Raw genomic sequence first — 22,953 nt, forward strand, 5'->3', positions numbered from 1 at the left:
CTTAATATAAATATCTGTAAAAAAATTTCAGTAAGCTACATTCCTTCATATCTTGTTGCTTTAAAAATTTCGATTTATTTAGAATTTGTTTGCAATGAGTTCACTTGTAAAATCACTCATGCGGTCTGAAATTGATGAAATTCACTAAAAATTGAAATAAATTAAAAATCCTTATGAAAATTTCTAAAGAACCTTAAATTTCTGTCACATATTCATTCCTTAATCGTAAGAACCATTAGAGCCCCAGTTAGGAACACTTACGTCATGTCGTGTCCTAGGTTTTAGGGAGTCTTAGGTTTTAGGGAGTCCTAGAGTTAGGAGTCCAGCCTCATCACGGACATTTGCTATGGGTAGCAATCGTGCTATAGGTCTAGTTAGACTAGTCACCCAATCTTTCCCTAGGACAAGCCTAGTTACCTAGGATGTAGGTTAACCTGCATTAGTCTAAGCGACAACTTGCACTTAGATAGGATCATATAGCATCTTAGATGAAATCCTAGCATAATAAAATCTTCAACTTGAATTAAATAACTTCTCTTAAAACTGTTGAAACAGTCAATCCCGTCTAGATCGGTGTCTTAGATGAGTTAGGCATAAGTAGCTTAGCTTAGGTGCACCGAACTACGTCGACTCTGATCCCAGTGAGGCTTGGGTACGTAGGCAGGTTGGTTGCTTGATGGCATACCAATCACGAGTCGGCTCCACAACAAATTGTGGGGTTTTGTATATTAATTTTCTTGTAAATTCTTAATTAAATCACTTAGGACTTTCCATGAAATTAGAATTTTAGGAGAACTTTCACTTAGATTGAATCCAGACAAATTAATAAATCAAGATACACATTTAGGATTCACATTTAAATTAGATCATAGGATGCATGTCACATAGTTCGCACATTAACAAAGAGTTGAGTAAGCCATTTAAAATAAATTTAAAAGAGTTAACTTTTGGAATTGAAGACCGATTATCGGGCAGGAATGGTGCATGTGGTGGATAACTCCCCATACCTTCCATTCTTGTAACCAGGTAACGAGTCTAGATTTCTGGTTAATTATGGGTCCTAGATCCCACATCTAGGTGGCGACTCTGGCAGTATCTTTTGTGTGGAATTCAGATTGCCTTAGTGATCCCATGTTCACATAAAAGATGAATTAAAATCAATAATAAAAGAGCACACACCAATCGCGTGGGTACGAGAGACCAAGAGAGAGCGTGGCGGCTCGTGCCCCACTCCTCTCTCGGGATCGGGATCCCACAGTTTGGCGACTCTGCTGGGGATCACCTAACTTCATCAAAACTTCAAAGGATAACTCATTTGGATTTAATTTAACTGGCTCATAAAAACTCTATCTCTTATATACCTGTTAGATTAGTTTGTCTTGTTTTATTTTCTCATCACATCATACTCAAACTTAATCTAACAAAACCTGAAGGCATCATAGATTGCGCGAACTTATTGCACACACTTACATCACTTGCATCTTGCATCTCACATGCACACACGTCCTATTTTAGGAACCCGGAGTGTTATCTAGCATGGTTGACTAGGATTTCTTCACCTGGTGCCTCTGTGCTAGAGAAGCATTCCACCCTTAGCCTAGCCCCTTATGGTGCGTAAACGGATATCTTGTTCACGTACTGATACGCCGGACACTGGTACAGTATATCGAACATGGATTCGTGCTAAGGGAACTCTTGGCCTTACCCCTAGATTAACCCACACATGCATGTAGTATACGAACACATGTGCATCACGTGTGTGAGCCTAGCTTAGGATATCCTACCCATTTGTGTCTAAATTAGGCCGTGGTCCATCTTCTAATGGCTACGATCGGTCCTCAGGTGCACAAACAAAGTCATGAGTCGAGATCCTCTCTCCACTCCGCTAGATTAGGATTAGGGTTTGATGCCTTCAGGTAACACTGTTAAAATGTACGAAGATCAAAAAACTTTCCCTTTGGGGTTAGGATATAAATCCCATCATTTCTGAAGATCTCATAGGATTAGTCATTCATGATCTATCCGTTAAAAGCAATCTTATGCTATCTCATCTCATCTTTTAATCGTACGCCTTTCAATCTTCTATCATGTGATTCGATCATGTATTCATACTTTGGCAGGAACTTATCCCAACCTCGTGTTCATATAACCCTGATCATTCTTGTATCCTTTCTCTTGGCTTACAGGCACCATGTCTACTCTTACAATTCTTGATTGGTTCCGTGGTACATTAAGAGAATCTCACATCTATGTCATAAGTGAGCAAGAGAAAAATCTCTTCGGCTACGTGGCAACCATTAAGCTCGATTGGGGATTACTCTATGCCGCATCAGAGTGTTGGGATCCCGATCATCATGTCTTCCGTTTTGGCAACCAAGAAATGTGTCTCACCTTTGAAGAATGGTGTGCCTTATTGGAATATCCTGTGGATGGCCCTCTAGCAAAGCTATCCTGTGTTCCAGATTATCGTCCTTTGTTCCTTCGCTTAATGAATAATCCAGATGAATCCATGAACTCTTTCATGAAAGGCCAAGAGGTGTCCATGCAACAACTGATTGACATTTACCCTCCTATTGGACACATTGGTGCTGTTGATATTCAAAAAGCCCGACGTCGCGCTTTGAGATTTTGCTCCTTCGCCAGGTTCCTCACTGTCCAGCCTTCTCGCTTTGCGTCAGCTTTTCTTTTGGAGCTCGTGGATCAAATGGATCGGGGCGCCAATCCAATTCCTACTATACTTGCAGAAACCTTCAATGGATTGGATGATATGGCTCGCCTTCGTGCCAGCTCAGGTCCAGGCTCTTATGTTCGCTCTTTCGTTGGGTCTTTCTCAGGATGTCCTGCATTACTCCAGGTGTGGTTGTGCCACAAGCTAAAAATTGCAGCTCCTGTCCATTTCGATCATACGTTATGCACCTTCAGTGAATGGCGTCATAATGTTTCTTTCGATCATAAAAGCGATTGGGTTGAATGGTTAAATTCTCGCCAACAAGATCAGATTTATTGGCAAATTCTTGAAATCCAAGAAGCTGTCTTCAACATCGGAGAAGCTAACTACGTTTGCCTTCTTGGTCTCAAAAAGACTTCCTTTTATGTTTCTGCTAGGATCCTGCATTAGTATGGAAGGGAGCAATCTATTGTGCCTCCCCTTCGTCATTTTTGTCCGCCCGAGGATCTCAAGCCCAAGATTGTCAAAGCCGTTTCATCTGCTTGGGATGTTAGAATCATCAAACCTTTAAAAGAGTCAGCTGAGGAAGATTGTCGTCCGAAGAAGAAGTCTAAAAAGAATGCTTAGTTCCATGTTTAATCTTATTCGTTTATCTTTGAAAGAATGAACCCTGTACTCAAGCTTTAATGATTGATCAATAAAGTTCATCTTTCTCTCTCATTATCTTTGTCTATGCGTGCATAATTGTCTACTTCTTTCTGATTTTAAAATATGTCTTTCAAATATTTCAGGGCAGTAAACACCATAGCTAACCCCACTACTCCTTGGGTTCGGATCTCTTCACGATTGGAGAGAAATTCTGTCTCTCCGCCACCCTTTCTGAGAACCCCAGCATCTCCTTCTTTCTCATCCTCACCAATGGCAGAAAACCAGGATAATCCTCCACCAGTTACTGTTACCGATACCCTCACCTTAATTCTCCAGCAACTTCAAGAGCTCAAAGAGGAGAACCGAGTTGTCAAAGCCCAGCTTTCCGAGAAGTTGGCATCGTCGTCTTCCAAAGATAAAGGGCCTATGCACTAAGCAGCTACTTCAGCAGCACCTGCCCAACCAGTGTTCATCACTATCCCTGATAAAGCCGAAGAAGATTTGGAAAAAGAGCAGTACAGCGAGGATCGCAGTAGGCCTTCTCAGTCCATGGTTGATAAAACTGTTATGGAGAAATTAAAGAGTCTTACCAGGAAAGTTCAAGACATCCAGTTTCAAGACCGGGGTGGTTTCAATCCAAGTGATCTTACACTGTTTCCCGAAATCCGTCTCCCTGCTAATTTTCAAATGCCAGATTTTGACAAATATGACGGTGTGGGTTGTCCGATCACTCACTTGCAAATGTTCACTATCATGTGCAGCCTCAAGGTCTATCCGCTGAACAAATCGCTCAATTGTTCCCGGTTTCTCTAACCAAGGTCGCTAGAAGGTGGTTCATGGTCCTAGACAAAACTCGTTATAGGACATGGAAGGATATCAGTGAACAGTTCATCAGGCAATTCAAATATGATGATGGGACGGAAATCACTAGAAAGGATTTAGAGAGAACCAAGCAAGATTCGAGGGAATCTTTTCTAATTTTCGTGAAAAGATGGAGGAGGCTAGCAGCCCAGATGATGGAGTGCCCTTCTGAGGAAGAGCAGGTCCAAATAATCATGAAAAATATTTCCCCCCAACTCCAGTATCACATGTCATTGCAATATTATCCAGACTTCAAACACTTCATTGTGGCAGACACCCAGATAGAGGAGGCTATGGCTCAAGGTGTATTTAACCGTAGCAACCCAAACCCCAGAGATTTCAAAAAGTCCCCTCCAGCCCAAGTCAGTAGTATCTCTCGTTCCAATGCTCAATCTTCTAAGTCCCAAGAACCTCTAATGATGGACTATGCCCAACCCGCGACCGCACCTCAGCAACGAACCCAGGTAGAATTCACCCCTCTTCCTATTCCATCTTCAGAAGTGCTTAAACAGTGTCTTGCTTCAGGTCGCATAACCCTACCTGCCATCCGGCCTCCTCCCAATCCTTTACCTGCAAATTGGTGAGATGACCTACACTGTGAGTACCACAGAAGTCCTGGTCATCTTACTGACAACTGCATTGCCTTGAAATTTAGAATCCAGAAACTCATTGACGAGAAAGTCATTGCATTCCAACCAAGACCCAATGTTACCCAAAACCCGCTACCTGGTCATGCTAATCCTCCTGCTGCCGTTAATGCCATAACCATAGGAGATTCTGAGTTTGGCCCTCTCACCCTCATATGTCCCTTAGAACCCATTTTTGAACCCCAAATCATCTTCTGTGATGAGTCATACCTAAGAGAGTCGATACCTCCCTTGGTGATCACCTATGAGCCACAAGTCCCTCAAGTTATTACTTATGATGAGCTAGAATTGGATGGAGTTAGACATGTTACAAGGGGCGGAAGAATTTTCAAACCTGATGAATTGAGAGTCGAGAATCCAGGGGCATTGGCTCGAAGAGAGGAGCCGCAATATGTGAAAGACCCAGATGATGAAGTTGTGCAACAGTTGAAGAAAACTCAGGCCGTTATATCTGTTTGGGGATTGTTGATAGCATCAAAGAAACACAGAGAGGCTGTGTTAAAGGAATTGAATACAACATATGTGTCCTTAGAAATATCTCCAGAGCAACTGGCTGAAGTTGTCGCTCTGACCCAGGCCACCAGAGTCATTAGTTTCTCAGATCAGGAGCTGCCTCCTCAAGGTCGGAATCATGCTAGAGCTCTTCATGTCACTACTGTCTGTGAAGGCAAGAAAGTACCATCTGTGTTGGTAGATAACGAATCCGCGTTGAATGTGTGTCCATTGAGAACTGCCATTACCTTGGGTTTCGGTCCCACTGATTTTGTCGAATCAACCCTTGGAATCCTCGCACATGACAACACCCGCAGAAATGTGGTCGGGGTCCTTACCACCAACATTGTTGTAGGCGATCAAGAATTTGAGGTTGAGTTTCAAGTTATTGATATCAAGGCCTCGTTTAATATGCTTCTGGAACGTCCCTGGTTGCATAAGGAAGGTGCTGTTGCTTCAACCCTTCATCAAAAATTGAAGTTCATCAAAGATGGGAAGTTGTTCACTGTCAGAGGTGACGAAGAGCCAGAAATTGGACAGATAACAGGAGAAACTCTGATCCTTCCAGTTGCAGAAGCAGAAGATTATAACTTGAATGGTTTCGCGTTCGACGTTGCTGCTATTTCCTATGAAGAGGCCTCTCGGGAGGAGTTGTGTTTACCTTTTGCTACCAGTCCTGTGGTTGCCAAAATAATGAGAAAAATGAATTACTTTCCTGGTATGAATTTGGGCCGTGATCCAAGCAAGGCATCTCACTGGCGCCCAATCAAAGCAAACCATGGAATTTTCGGTCTTGGATATGTACCTACTGAGGAGGAGGAAGAGCCATGGAATAATTGTTGAAATTGAAGGAAGAAATCCGCCCGCACCGGAAGGGTACTCCCAATGGCTCCATATTCCTTATCGATCAATGGTCACTTTATCAAAGAAGGCGAGACTTCTCCATACTATGGGTTCTCCGAACCATGGTATGACTCGGTGACAGGAATCATGATACCTGGTTTTGAAATATTTAGTGGCCTTGCTCTCCCAGAAACAGAACCGCCGGTAAGTTATGTTGAGAAAACTGTTGAGGACTGGTTAGTCTACCTTGAGCCAGATGTGTTGGGGTCCTTGTTTGAAAAAGATGTGCCTGATGTTGCTTGGCAGGAGTTGCCAGTTTTAGACTATTCTGAAGAGCAAGAAGAAACAGACTGTGAAGATGTGCTAGTAGCAGTTATTCAGAGCAATGATACCTTTACTAAACATCAGAGTCAGATTGCACCTGCAACAGAAAATCTTTCAAACTGGAGTATTGATGTTTTCCCTACTTATTTTATTGCTAAGTCGAGTCTAGTCAAGTCGATTAAATCCGTGTCAGCACCTAGTCCAAGCGAGTCATTTTCTGATTTTATTAATAATGTGAACCCTGAGCCTGTTCAGGATGAGTCCAATGATAATGATGTAATTTCTTTCCAGTCAATGAAATCTGATTCTCAGTATGTCTCTGTGTTTGCTTCTGACTTTAATAATGATAACACTCCCTCCTCAGACGAGGAAGAAGGGATCGACGAAACTCCCCTTGAATTGTAGCATATGCTCAAACAAGAGGAGGAGCGCCGAGCCCAGCCTCTTAAAGATGAAATCGAAATTATAAACATCGGAACAGAAGATTTAATACAGGAAATACGAATTGGAAATACTCTATCTCCTGAAGAGCGTGATGAATTAATAAACCTACTTAAGGAATATAAAGAAGTTTTTGCCTGGTCCTACAAAGATATGCCCGGGTTGAGTGAAGACATTGTTCAGCACAAGCTACCTTTGTTACCAGGAATTAAGCCTAAAAAGCAGAAGCTAAGGAGAATGAAGCCCGAATGGGTCTTGAAAGTAGAGGAAGAGGTTACTACGCAGTTGAATGCTGGATTTCTGCAAGTAGTAGAATATCCAGAGTGGCTCACAAATATAGTACCTGTACCAAAGAAAGATGGAAATGTGAGAATGTGTGTAGATTTCAGGGATTTGAACAAGGCAAGTCCAAAAGATAATTTTCCCCTACCGCATATCGATATCTTGGCAGACAATACGGCCGGGCATGAATTACTATCTTTCATGGATGGTTTCTTGGGCTACAATCAAATTAAGATGGCACCCGAGGACATGGCTAAGACCTCGTTCATTACAAAATGGGGGACCTATTGCTATCGGGTAATGCCATTTGGTCTTAAGAATGCCGGCGCGACATACCAAAGAGCAGCTACAGCCTTACTCCATGACATGATACATAGAGAACTCGAAGTTTATGTCGATGATATGATTGTAAAAGCCAAGCAAAGGAGAGATCATATACCGAACCTTAAGAAGTTCTTTGAAAGAATTCTCAAATACCAGCTTCGCCTGAATCCTAGCAAGTGTGTGTTCGGGGTTACCTCTGGTAAGTTGCTAGGATTCATGGTGAGCCAAAGGGGCATAGAGGTAAATCCTCAGAAGATTAAGGCTATCCAGGAGATGCTGCCGCCTAAAACCGAGAAGGAAATTCGGGGATTCCTAGGAAGGATACAGTTCCTAAGGCGATTCATCGCTCATCTGACATCAACTTGTGAACCTATCTTTAAGCTCCTAAAGAAAATATAACTAAACTAAAAACAACTACTAATCTAACACTTCGAATAATTAAGATTCTAATGCAACTCTCTTCCTCGGCAGCGGCGCCAAAAACTTGATTGAAATATTAAATAACTGCAAGTGCACGGATCGCGTGTAGATACGGGTCGAACTCAGGGAAGAGAAATCTAGTTGTAATCCTATTCTTGTACTGAATAGAATACTAGCTATGATATAATGTTGCCTGGCATGGACTCAGGATTTCCGTGGACTTGACCTCGGAGTCAACACTATATATAAGCGTATATTCTATTCAATCTAAGAATCAAATTCAACTAAGATCTTTGTGATTTAAAATCCTAATTTAGGCAAAGTGTACCAAAGATTTAATGATTCTATTAAGTATCTATGAAATAAGAATATTCAGTTCTAATTAATGAGAGAAATCAGTTCTAATTAACAAACACATTAAAACTATTCTAATTAGAAAATAAATAAAAAACTAAAACCTGAATTTCAGAATTTGGAATTAAAAATAACGTTTAGTAAAACAGTCGTATCTCACTCATCAAAATTCGGATTTTAACCCTAGAGTACTCATTTCGAAGGATTTTGAAAGATCTACAACTTTTATGTTTATGATTTTTACTGATTCGATCATTTATCTGTCCAAAATTGGCTTCGAAAATTAACTAACAGCACTAAAACGGAAATAGTGGGACTTGAAATCAAACTTGAAACCTAGAATTAAAAGAAACCACTAAAACTAAGATTTGTTTAAGAGATAAAAGATAAATTAAAAACGTACTTAGGGTCTGGAATCCACCACGGGTTTGGAATTATATTATTAATCAAACCAATTTCTGTATTGGATAGTGTATTTGATAAATTTAGTCTATGGGGAATAAGATCTATTGATGTCATTGCCCATGAGTGTTTTATCAAATATACTACTCAATTTAAAGATATTATATAAGAAATTATATTTATTTATCGGCAATCACTTATACGACTTGGGAAAGCCACTGGCATACGTGATTGGGATCCAACAAATACAAATCCTTACATAAGTTGTTATATAAGCCACTGGTTTTAATTAATCATCTTTCTCCTTCCCTATGGCTTCATCTAAACCCCAAGTAGATGGATTTAGTTATTCATGGAGAAGGGGAAAGAAACAAAGAAAATAGAGAGAATAGAGAAGAGAATTGCCATTAAGAACTTGAAAAGAAAAATCAAACACAAAGTATTTTCTCTTTTAATTAAAATTAAACAAAAATACAGTTAACTAGGATTGAAAGAAATAACAGAAATTAAAGAACACTTAGTCTTTTTCTCCTTCGAGCAACGGCCAACTTGTCCTTCTCCGTCTCTTGATGCCACCTTGGAGTGGAGCCTTGGATGGTTGATCCTTGGTTGAAGAGATAAAAACTTGAAAAAGAAAAAGAGACCAAGAACCCTAAGAGAGAGAGCTTGAGAGTGGTAGAGAATTCTAGAGAGCATGGAGAGAGAGAGGAGAGCATGAGATTAAAGAGAGTAGTCTATAATCGGTTTAGGCTACTTTCTAAAATAGGGGCTGGAATTTCTATCTTGAGCTGCTGCTATCAATAAAATGCGAGTGTCTGTGATAAAGAGCATTCTCCAATATTAGAATCTCAGCCCGTCTATGTTGTAACCTTGCTATTTCGGAACCACAATTGCATATGTTACTTTCTACAATTTTCTAAAAAAAATACCCGCATTACACAACTGCATATACCCACAAACTTTTGATTTCCAACTCATGACCGAATCATATATATAGTATGAGAGGGCCCACCACACAAGGCTCAAGTTGTGGCATCCCAAATTAGCTTTCATAGAATGATCCAGACCCTTCATTTTCTTACCCAAAATTCGGATAATTTGTATACCTTTTTATGCTACCAACTAAATAGAGGTCGATAGGAGAGAGAGTGGGTCGTTTGGGAGATCCAAAAAGTAGTAGCTAAATCGGTGGAGTTGAATACAATAGCAACTTGCCAAAAAGCAGTGGATAGGCATGATGCCAAAATTGGTTTCAAATTGATGAGGTGTCTCTTTTAGAATTAAGAAAGTTGCCCACTTTTTCTCCCATGCATGCCCATTTAGGTGACTTTCCATTTCTCATCCGATCCAAGCAACGAAAAAAAAAACAACAGATCTAAATTGTTTGTGCTTATGCCATGCACGCCAAAATGGGTGGCCGTATATGGGTGGGACCCACTCATATGTTGGACATGTAATTCACTTAACTGGGCCCACTTAAAAATAAGAAAGAGAGTGAGAAGTGGACATCATGGGATAATCCAAACCGTTCATTTTATGGGCCACAAGGTAAATTAATGACGCACCTCACCCACTGTCGTATGATGATCTAAACCGTACAAATGATGGGCAATAATATAGAGTGGTTGCACCCCTAATTCATCTTCGTAGAATGATCCACACCGCCCATTTAAAAGTCCCCAAATTGGTTTTCATAGGACAATCCAACCGTCCAATTTGTTGACTGCAAGGTAAATAGGATTGTGCCTTTTAAATAATTCCAAAGAACAATCTAGACCATCCAAACTATGACCTTTGACGGACTTCTCCCGAACCATTTCTATTGGATGATCTAAATTATTCATTTAGTGGGTCGTGATGGTAATCAAGTGCACCCTCTAAATCATTTCCATAGCTGATCCGAGCCATCCAATTTAATGGTCTACCATGTAACTTGATTACTTCCCTTAAATAACTCCAATAAGGTAATCTGAACCATTAAATTCAACCCAGTTAGAGCATCTTGAACTCGGCCACCAAAGTATCTTGAATTTTTTGGTTTTCTTGAAAATTGATTGTTTTCCTTAGGAATTTCATCTCCGTAGCTCTAGTTTCCGTGAAAATCCATAAATAACCCTGAAACACAAGAAACACACAAAATACCTTAGTAGCACCGCTTTAATTATCAAATATGCATGCTTTTTACACCTACAATTCACACATAAATGTGCTCATCAGATTCCCCAATACTTAAGTTTTGCTTGTCCTCGAGCAAACAAAAAGAAAATAAATAAAAACTAAAACTAAATCCTAACTCACTTTCGTAGGAATCACGATTGCACTTAGCACGTGCAACAAGCCTTTAAACCCCTAGCTTACCCTAGTGGACGAGTTGTGTCTCGTGAGTGTTTGCAGTGAATATACACACAAAATTCTAAAAATAAACTTTTCTTTCCAAATCTCACTATAGAATAAAGCCAAAAATTTTCCAATCCTTTTTCTTTGATAAATTTCTCAAAATAGAAGAACAGGAATACCCCCGTACTTAAACTTTGCATCCAATCCAAAGTTGGAAAAATTAGAAAAATATTTTAATCAAGGAATCTTCTTTTGAATTTTTCCTACTCTTCTCCCTTAAATTTGCCTCTAATGTAATCGTACCATAAAAGAAATTTGAATTGGAAATTTCATAGAAAACTTTCAATCTTATATGGTCCACCACCCTTTCTACTTTTCCATTACTTTCTAAGAATAGAACTCACTTTTTGTAATCGTCTACTGCTTTTGGCGTGAATGACATGCAGGGCATGCACCAGACACCCAGGCTACTAAGCAGTGTCCGACTAATCTTTGATTTGCATATATCTTAGACATTGATGCATATGAGTTCAAGCTTTACTTTTGATTACGTGCAATGCTTTGATTTATTAAGCTTTCTAATTGACTCATGTATGGAGTTTTCAGTCAGTTGCTCTCAAGCCAGTTGGCTTTAAGGAACTAGGCATGAAAACCCTTCAGACTTAATAGCTCAAGTCAAAAAGGCTACAAATCAAAACTATAATCAATAAGCAAACTTTTTAAAAAAAAAAAAAATAGTTCCCTTTTTTTTTTTTTCTTTTTTTTTTTTTCTTTTTTTTTTTTTCAACCTTTCCTTCCACTTTCACTGTACCATATAAAAAGTAAGCTTCTATTTCTATTTCTTATTCAAATCCTTTTATAAGAAAGATTCCAAAAGAAAACAAAACTAAGAAAGGAAAGTATTCTTTCTAATTTTTCGGATTCCAAAATTAAAATATTTACTAACTTTCTTTCTGAAAATAGGAAAACAAACTTCTTTCTAACAATACCCAAGTTCTTTCTAATTTGAGAAAAATTACGAAAACCAAAAAGAAAAGAAACTTTCTAACTTTAAACTTTTGAAAAGACTAGAAAATGAAAGTTTCTACAAGCTACCACCCCATACTTGAATTATGCATTGTCCTCAATGCATTAAAAATAGAAACAAAAATATGAGGACTAAAAATAGAAAGGAGGGTACATACCGTATTTGTTTAGGCAGGATTCAAATAGGAAGGTTCATGGAGATCCATGACTTCTTCCATATTCGGCTTTTGTAACTCAATAAACGGCTTTAATCTTTGACCATTAACTTTAAAAATCTCACCATTGCTTGGATTTAGAACCTCGACCGCACCATGGGAGAAAACTTTGTTAACCACATATGGTCCATCCCAACGGGATCGTAACTTACCTAGAAAGATATGCAATCGTGAATTGTAGAGAAGCACTTTTTCACCCTCTTGAAACGATTTTCTCAAAATATGTTTGTTATGAAAAGCTTTTGTCTTCTCTTTGTAGATTTTTGCATTCTCATAGGCATCATTCCGCAACTCTTCCAACTCGGCAAGTTGAAGTTTTCTACGATTACCTGCATCAGACAAATCAAAATTTAGTTTCTTAATAGCCTAAAAAGCTTTATGTTCCAATTCAACCGGGAGATGACAAGCTTTTCCATACACAAGGCGGTAAGGAGACTGACCAAGATCAGTCTTGAATACCGTCCTATGAGCCCACAAGGCATCCACTAATCTAATGGACCAATCTTTGCGGTTTGGATTCACTGTCTTTTCCAAAATTTGCTTAATTTGCCTAATTGAAACCTCCACTTGGCCACTCGTTTGTGGGTGATAAGGTGTAGACAACTTATGAGTAATACCATATTTCTTCATAAGAGCTTCAAAAGGTCTATTACAAAAGTGTTTACCCCTATCACTAATGATCGCACGAGGAGTACCAAAGCGCGAGAGGATGTTTTCTTTCAAAAACTTGACCACCACCTTGTGGTCATTGGATTTGCAAGCAATGGCTTCAATCCATTTTGACACATAATCTACTCCTAACAAAATATACAAGTTGCCAAAAGAATTGGGAAACGGACCCATAAAATCAATACCCCACACATCGAAGATTTCTACCACTAAGATCGGGTTGAGGGGCATCATATTTCGCTTAGTAACTCTTCCTAAGGATTGACATGACCTACAAGCTTTACAAAAATCAAAAGAATCCCTAAAAAGACTAGGCCAATAGAAACCACATTGTAAAACTTTGTGCGCAGTTTTCTTTGCACTAAAGTGGCCACCACAGGCTTGATCATGGCAAAAAGATAGAATCGATTGGTGCTCATGATCGGGCACACATCGTCGGACAATCTGATCCGAACAAGTTTTAAATAAGTAGGGATCATCCCAAAAGAAATACTTTACCTGTGAGTGAAACCGATATTTATCTTGGTTGGACCAATGATCCGGTGTAGCACCTGTAACCAAGTAATTCACAATATCCGCATACCATGGTTCACTAGAAATAGTAAACAATTGCTCATCAGGAAAGTTTTCATTAATTGGACCTTCGTCATTCTTTGCATTAGGAAGTCTAGACAAGTGATCGGCAACCAAGTTTTCCGTACCCTTTTTATCTCTAATCTCCAAATCAAACTCTTGAAGAAGTAAAACCCACCGAATGAGGCGAGCTTTAGCATCCTTCTTTCCAACAAGATACTTGATTGTCGAATGGTCGGTATAAATTATCACATGCGATCCAATCAAGTAGGACCTAAATTTTTCTAATGCAAACACAACCGCTAGAAATTCTTTTTCCTTAGTGGTGTAGTTGAGTTGTGCATCATTGAGAGTCCTACTTGCATAATAGATGACATGCGGTAATTTATTGAATCTTTGGCCCAAAACGGCTCGTATGGCAAAGTCAGAAGCATCACACATAATTTCAAACGGTTCGGCCCAATTTGGTGCTTGAATGATGGGAGCCGTAGTTAACTCATTTTTTAAACACTCAAAAGAATCGAAGCATTCTTTGGAAAACTCAAATTTTTGATCTTTTACTAACAAGTTGGTTAGAGGCCTAGCATTTTTAGAAAAATCTTTTATAAAACGCCGGTAAAAGCCCGCATGGCCTAAAAATGATCGAATATACTTCACACTTTTGGGCGGTGGAAGATGGACAATGAGATCCACCTTGGCTCTATCAACCTTAATTCCCTCTTTAGAAATCACATGTCCTAGAACGATGCCCTCTTTTACCATAAGATGACACTTTTCCCAATTGAGGACAAGGTTCTTTTCTCTACTCCTTTCTAAGACCAATTTTAAGTGATGTAAACATTCGGCATAGGTGGAGCCATGAATAGAAAAATCATCCATAAAAACCTCTAAGAAGGTCTCCACCATGTCAGAAAAGATACTCATCATGCATCTTTGGAAAGTTGCCGGTGCATTGCATAACCCAAAAGGCATGCGTCTATAAGCAAATGTTCCAAAGGGGCATGTGAATGTCGTTTTTTCTTGATCTTCAGGAGCTATGGGAATTTGGTTATAACCGGAATATCCATCAAGAAAGCAATAATACTCACGACCTGCTAACCTTTCTAACATTTGATCAATAAAAGGCAAAGGAAAGTGATCCTTCCAAGTAGCGGCATTAAGCTTACGGTAGTCAATACAAACCCGCCACCCCGTTTGAATACGAGTAGGAATGAGTTCATTGGTGGCGGATTGTATAACCGTGACTCCCGACTTCTTAGGCACTACTTGAACGGGACTCACCCATTGGCTATCCGAGATGGGATATATGATCCCGTTATCTAACCATTTTAAGATCTCTTTTTGGATGGCTTCCTTCATCACAGGATTAGCCCTTCTTTGAGGTTCCCTTGAAGGTTTGGAACCCTCAATGAGGTGGATGTGATGTTGCACAATCGAAGGGCTAATTCCTTTGATGTCGGCCATTGTCCAACCTATGGCTTCCTTGTTATCTTTTAACAATTTAATGAGTTCCTCCTCTTGAGTGGAGGTTAGATCCGCAGCAATTATTACAGGCAAAGTACAATTATCACCAAGAAAAGCATAACGTAAAGTAGAGGGAAGCGGCTTCAAGTCTAGCTGTGGGGCCTCTTCAATGGAAAACTTTGGAAGCGATGTGGCTAGTGGTCCCACCGACTCTACGTTTTGAATGGCAAAAGCTTTGGAAAAGAAATCATCTCCTCCATCATCTCCTAGTGCATCCAAGCATTCTTGATAACCTGCATCAAAGTTGATTTCAAAATTAGTCATAACATCTTCAGGAAAGGCATGCAACATATTAATATCTTCATGAAAATTGGGTTGCTTACCTAATCTAAAAACATTAAAATCTACTGAAGTATTACCAAAGGAGAGTTTCATTAGGCCATTTCTACAGTTAATGAGAGCATTGCTAGTAGCAAGGAAAGGCCTCCCAAGAATGATAGGGATTTGATCCTTGATATTAGCAACAGGTTCCGTATCTAACACGATAAAATCGACTGGAAAAATAAAATCTCCTACTTTAATTAACACATCCTCAACCATCCCTTTAGGTGTCTTTATGGATCTATCCGCCAATTGGAGAGTGACGGTGGTTGGTTTAAGGTCTCCTAGTCCTAATTGCATATATACAGAAAATGGCAAGAGGTTCACACTAGCACCCAAATCTAAAAGAGCATGCTCAATTTTAGTGTTACCAATAGTGCAAGAAATAGTGGGACATCCCGGGTCCTTATACTTAGCCACCATCTGTTGAGATAAAATGGAACTTATATTTGCGGCCAAGAAAGCCTTCTTGGGCACATTAGTTGTGCGCTTTTGTGTGCACAAATCCTTCAACACTTTGGCATAAGTAGGGACTTGGGAAATCGCATCTAATAAGGGAATGTTAATTTGCACTTGCTTAAACACATTTAATATTTTATCCATGGCATCTACCTTTTTATTATTAGCAAGTCTCCTTGGAAAAGGAGCTTTAGGCACATACTCCTTTTCAGGTGGAGAAACTGCCTGCTCTTCACTTACCTGTTTGGGTTCCACAATCGACCCTGTTGGAGGGGAGTCTTTTCTTACCTCTTTGGATGTATCTTGTAGATCTATAGAAGGTTCAGATCTGACCTCCTCATTGTGGTAATCTTTACCACTCCTTAAAGCATATACGACATTACATTCATTGGAGGGCTCTTGCAGCGGCAGAATTGGTTGAATGACATTCAACTGATTTTGCGGTACCTGTTGATTCACATTCATATTCACGTTCCTTGGATTAGGAACGGGTTGACTTGGCATCTTCCCCTTTTCCCTTTCATGCAAAGCCATGGCAAGTTGGGAGATTTACTTCTCCATATTGTGTTGGCTTGTCATGAAAGTGCTAGTGAGAAGTTCTATGCTCTTTTCTAAGGAAGCTATGCGTGCCGACTCCCCTTGTTTTTGAAAATCCGGTGGTTGCTGATTTGAAACATTATTTAAAATTGGGTTTTGAAAAGGTGGAGGTGTGGTTAGGGGTGGTCGAACATGCATAGAAGGGAAGGTGGGCCTAGGTTGGACAAATTGGCCTTGACCTTGGAAATTTGATGGCCCTCCTTGATAATTCCCTTGATTCCAAGAAAAGTTAGGATGATTCCTCCATCCCGGATTATAAGTGCTACTATATGGATTATTTAAAAACATGGCACTTGCATTTTCATTAGAATTACCAAATTTAGCAAGAGTTGGGCACTCTTCCATGACATGGTCCGTGGCTTGACACCAATTGCACATAGGAACACTATGTGCAATTTGATGGACCTGTGAAGGTCCTTTGACAACTATTGCTTCTAGTCTTTTGATTAGGCTATCAAGATGAGCCTCTTTTGCCACGGCCCCCTCTATTAGAAATCCCTTACTTGAAGTGGCTCTCTCACCGTCTTGAGTGGATTCCCATTCTCTTGTTTTTTCTGCCAAATCAAGTAAGAAGTTCCATGCCGCAGCCTCATCCGTGAAAGATGTAAAACCGTTAAGACACATGGATTCAAGAAGTTGCTTTGTTTGGTAATCTATGCCCTCATAAACAATTTGGCATAAGTGCCACAAATCAATTCCATGGTGAGGACACTCTTGGAGTAGGTCTTTCAACCTCTCCATAAACTTAGAAAATGACTCTAATGGCTTTTGTTTGAATTGTAAAATATCGTTCCTAAGCTTATTAGTTTTATGTAATGGAAAAAACTTTTTTAGGAAAGCGACGGCGAACTCCTCCCAAGTGGTGATGGAGTTCGTTGGTAAGCCATAGAGCCACTTTTTGGATCCATCCTTGAGTGAAAACGTAATAAACCGCAACTTTACCGCATCATCGGTAAGTTGTTGCAACTTAATCAAAGCACATACATCTTCAAACTCACGCAAAAATAAATAAGCATCCTCCGAAGGGAGGCCATGAAAACGAGGAAGCAAAGAAATAAATTGTGATTTTAGCTCAAAATTATTGCCCTGTGCAACCGGCAATCTAATGCAAGAAGGTTGCACGGTTCGGGCCGGATAGAAGCGATCGCGCAAACTCTTGGGCGGCTCTTGTTCTTCCGCCATTACTACTTGATTTGGATTTGGTGCGATGTCTTCCGCCGTCTCTAACCGGTTTGCTCTTTCTAGTCGATTGGCCGAGTTCCGCACCCAACCTTCACTCATAAACACAGGACAACCAAGTAAGAGAGATGGATAGCCAAGAAACCAAAAAAATATAACTAAACTAAAAACAACTACTAATCTAACACTTCGAATAATTAAGATTCTAATGCAACTCTCTTCCCCGGCAGCGGCGCCAAAAACTTGATTGAAATATTAAATAACCGCAAGTGCACGGATCGCGTGTAGATACGGGTCGAACTCAGGGAAGAGAAATCTAGTTGTAATCCTATTCTTGTACTGATTAGAATACTAGCTATGATATAATGTTACCTGGCATGGACTCAGGATTTCCGTGGACTTGACCTCGGAGTCAACACTATATATAAGCGTATATTCTATTCAATCTAAGAATCAAATTCAACTAAGATCTTTGTGATTTAAAATCCTAATTTAGGCAAAGTGTACCAAAGATTTAATGATTCTATTAAGTATCTATGAAATAAGAATAATCAGTTCTAATTAATGAGAGAAATCAGTTCTAATTAACAAACACATTAAAACTATTCTAATTAGAAAATAAATAAAAAAACTAAAACCTGAATTTCAGACTTTTTAATTAAAAATAACGTTTAGTAAAACAGTCGTATCTCACTCATCAAAATTCGGATTTTAACCCAAGAGTACTTATTTCGAAGGATTTGGAAAGATCTACAACTTTTATGTTTATGATTTTTACTGATTCGGTCATTTATCTGTCCAAAATTGGCTTCGAAAATTAACTAACAGCACTAAAACGGAAATAGTGGGACTTGAAATCAAACTTGAAACCTAGAATTAAAAGAAACCACTAAAACTAAGATTTGTTTAAGAGATAAAAGATAAATTAAAAACGTACTTAGGGTCTGGAATCCACCACGGGTTTGGAATTATATTATTAATCAAACCAATTTCTGTATTGGATAGTGTATTTGATAAATTTAGTCTATGGGGAATAAGATCTATTGATGTCATTGCCCATGAGTGTTTTATCAAATATACTACTCAATTTAAAGATATTATATAAGAAATTATATTTATTTATCGGCAATCACTTATACGACTGGGGAAAGCCAGTGGCATACGTGATTGGGATCAAACAAATACAAATCCTTACATAAGTTGTTATATAAGCCACTGGTTTTAATTAATCATCTTTCTCCTTCCCTATGGCTTCATCTAAACCCCAAGTAGATGGATTTAGTTATTCATGGAGAAGGGGAAAGAAACAAAGAAAATAGAGAGAATAGAGAAGAGAATTGCCATTAAGAACTTGAAAAGAAAAATCAAACACAAAGTATTTTCTCTTTTAATTAAAATTAAACAAAAATACAGTTAACTAGGATTGAAAGAAATAACAGAAATTAAAGAACACTTAGTCTTTTTCTCCTTCGAGCAACGGCCAACTTGTCCTTCTCCGTCTCTTGATGCCACCTTGGAGTGGAGCCTTGGATGGTTGATCCTTGGTTGAAGAGATAAAAACTTGAAAAAGAAAAAGAGACCAAGAACCCTAAGAGAGAGAGCTTGAGAGTGGTAGAGAATTCTAGAGAGCATGGAGAGAGAGAGGAGAGCATGAGATTAAAGAGAGTAGTCTATAATCAGTTTAGGCTACTTTCTAAAATATGGGCTGGAATTTCTATCTTGAGCTGCTGCTATCAATAAAATGCGAGTGTCTGTGATAAAGAGCATTCTCCAATATTAGAATCTCAGCCCGTCTATGTTGTAACCTTGCTATTTCGGAACCACAATTGCATATGTTACTTTCTACAATTTTCTAAAAAAAATACCCGCATTACACAACTGCATATACCCACAAACTTTTGATTTCCAACTCATGACCGAATCATATATATAGTATGAGAGGGCCCACCACACAAGGCTCAAGTTGTGGCATCCCAAATTAGCTTTCATAGAATGATCCAGACCCTTCATTTTCTTACCCAAAATTCGGATAATTTGTATACCTTTTTATGCTACCAACTAAATAGAGGTCGATAGGAGAGAGAGTGGGTCGTTTGGGAGATCCAAAAAGTAGTAGCTAAATCGGTGGAGTTGAATACAATAGCAACTTGCCAAAAAGCAGTGGATAGGCATGATGCCAAAATTGGTTTCAAATTGATGAGGTGTCTCTTTTAGAATTAAGAAAGTTGCCCACTTTTTCTCCCATGCATGCCCATTTAGGTGACTTTCCATTTCTCATCCGATCCAAGCAACGAAAAAAAAACAATAGATCTAAATTGTTTGTGCTTATGCCATGCACGCCAAAATGGGTGGCCGTATATGGGTGGGACCCACTCATATGTTGGACAAGTAATTCACTTAACTGGGCCCACTAAAAAATAAAGAAAGAGAGTGAGAAGTGGACATCATGGGATAATCCAAACCGTTCATTTTATGGGCCACAAGGTAAATTAATGACGCACCTCACCCACTGTCGTATGATGATCTAAACCGTACAAATGATGGGCGATAATATAGAGTGGTTGCACCCCTAATTCATCTTCGTAGAATGATCCACACCGCCCATTTAAAAGTCCCCAAATTGGTTTTCATAGGACAATCCAACCGTCCAATTTGTTGACTGCAAGGTAAATAGGATTGTGCCTTTTAAATAATTCCAAAGAACAATCTAGACCATCCAAACTATGAGCTTTGACGGACTTCTCCCGAACCATTTCTATTGGATGATCTAAATTATTCATTTAGTGGGTCGTGATGGTAATCAAGTGCACCCTCTAAATCATTTCCATAGCTGATCCGAGCCATCCAATTTAATGGTCTACCATGTAACTTGATTACTTCCCTTAAATAACTCCAATAAGGTAATCTGAACCATTAAATTCAACCCAGTTAGAGCATCTTGAACTCGGCCACCAAAGTATCTTGAATTTTTTGGTTTTCTTGAAAATTGATTGTTTTCCTTAGGAATTTCATCTCCGTAGCTCTAGTTTCCGTGAAAATCCATAAATAACCCTGAAACACAAGAAACACACAAAATACCTTAGTAGCACCGCTTTAATTATCAAATATGCATGCTTTTTACACCTACAATTCACACATAAATGTGCTCATCATTAGCACAGCAAGATCCAGAAACCAAGCATGAAAAGGCTGTATATTATCTTAGTAAGAAGATGTTGGAGTATGAACAGAAGTACACTGTCCTAGAAAAAACCTGCTTAGCCTTGGTTTGGGCTACTCAGCGACTCAGGCATTACCTTTTATCACATAAGGTCTTCCTTTTGTCAAGGATGGATCCTCTGAAGTACCTCTTTGAAAAACCAGCCCTGACAGGTAGGACTGCCAGATGGTTATTATTGTTGTCTGAGTTCGACATAACCCATGTAACCCAAAAATCAGTAAAGGGTCGAGCCATTACTGAGCAATTGGCAGAAGCACCCCGAGAAGAAAATCAGCCTTTCAAGCCGATGTTCCCAGATGAAGAGATCATGATGATAGAAGATGAATACCCAGAAACTGGTTGGACCCTCTATTTTGATGGAGCAGCAAACTAAACAGGGCAAGGAGTAGGGGCATTGCTTGTGTCACCTCGAAATGAGCATGTTCCCCTTGCCGTTAAGTTACAATTCAATTGCACCAACAATATGGCAGAGTATGAAGCATGTATTGTTGGGCTTGAGGCCGCATTGGCCTTAGGCATAGAGAATCTTGACGTATATGGAGATTCGAAGTTAATCATTTGTCAAACTCAAGGAAAGTGGAGAACCAAGGAAGAAAAGCTACAGCCATATCATGAATACTTGGATGTTCTTGCTCAACAAGTTCGGTGCATCACTTTCAGTTATTTACCAAGGTTGAAGAATAGATTCGCCGATGCCTTAGCGACGTTAGCTTCTATGATTGACATACCTCACAATATGAATATGAGGCCCATCACGGTTCAGGAGCAATGGGCTCCCGCATATGTTGATACTATAGAGATAGCTGCAAGATGTCCCGATGGTAAACCATGGTATACGGACATAAAGAACTACATCTCGGGCCAGGGGCATCCCAATGAGGCGTCGAGTAAAGAAATAAAGACTTTGCAGAGATTGGCAGCTAATTTTGTCATTTGTGGGGGAGAGTTGTATCGACGGTCTTTCGACGGAATTCAACTCTTATGTGTCACAGAAGATCAGGCAGAAGAAATTCTCGCAGATATTCATGAAGGGGTGTGTGGGCCTCATATGAATGGGAAGATGTTGGCAAGGAAGATCCTACGTCTGGGGTACTATTGGCCAACATTGGAAGCAGATTGCCACACATTTGTGAAGAAGTGCTATAAGTGTCAGATACATGCGAATCTCATTCATGTACCACCTACCGAATTGCATTCTCTTACCTCTCCTTGGCCGTTTTCGGTATGGGAAATTGACATCATTGGCAAGATTTCACCCAAGTCGTCTAATGGTCACGAGTACATACTCGTTGCAATTGACTACTTCACCAAGTGGGTTGAGGCCGCTTCTTACGAAAAGCTTACATCCGCATCAGTTGCTAAATTCATACGAACCAATATCATATGCAGATATGGAATTTCCCATGAACTTATCTCAGATAACGGATCTCATTTCAAGAAGGAAGTAATCACTCTTTGCAAAGAGTTCAAGGTTAAGCATCATAAATCCTCACCTTATCGGCCGCAGACGAATGGAGCGGTGGAAGCTGCAAACAAGAATGTCAAGACTATCATTAACAAAATGTCAAAAACTTATAAGGATTGGTCGAATAAGTTACCATACGCCTTGTGGGCTTACAGAACATCAATTAGAGCTTCAACTGGAGCAACCCCTTACTCTCTTGTTTATGGGATGGAAGCAATGCTACCTGTTGAGATCCGTGTACCTTCACTCCGAGTATTGATTGAGGCTAAGTTGCCAGAAAATGAATGGGCAGATACCAGATATAAAGAGCTGAACATGCTAGATGAGAAGAGGTTAAAGGCGCTTTACCATGTACAGGGTTACCAGCGCAGAATAGCCCGGGCTTTTAAGAAAAAGGTTAAAATCAGAGATCTAGAAGAAGGCAATCTTGTTCTGAAAGAGAACCGAGCACCAGTGTTTGACCCAAGAGGCAAGTTCAAACCAAATTGGTCAGGACCATACATTGTGGACCAAATCTTACCCGGAAAAGCCGTCAAGCTCCTTAATTTAAATGGAGAAATATTACCGGAACCAACAAATCTTGATCAACTCAAGAGGTTCTATGCTTGAACACCGGAAGGCCGTCTTTTGGCCGAATAAATCCCAAATTCATAACCCAAAAT

Source organism: Tasmannia lanceolata, unplaced genomic scaffold, assembly GCF_043159265.1.
Source record: "Tasmannia lanceolata isolate RefF3 unplaced genomic scaffold, GAP_Taslan_0.1 ptg000044l, whole genome shotgun sequence".
Taxonomy (NCBI): Eukaryota; Viridiplantae; Streptophyta; class Magnoliopsida; order Canellales; family Winteraceae; genus Tasmannia; species Tasmannia lanceolata.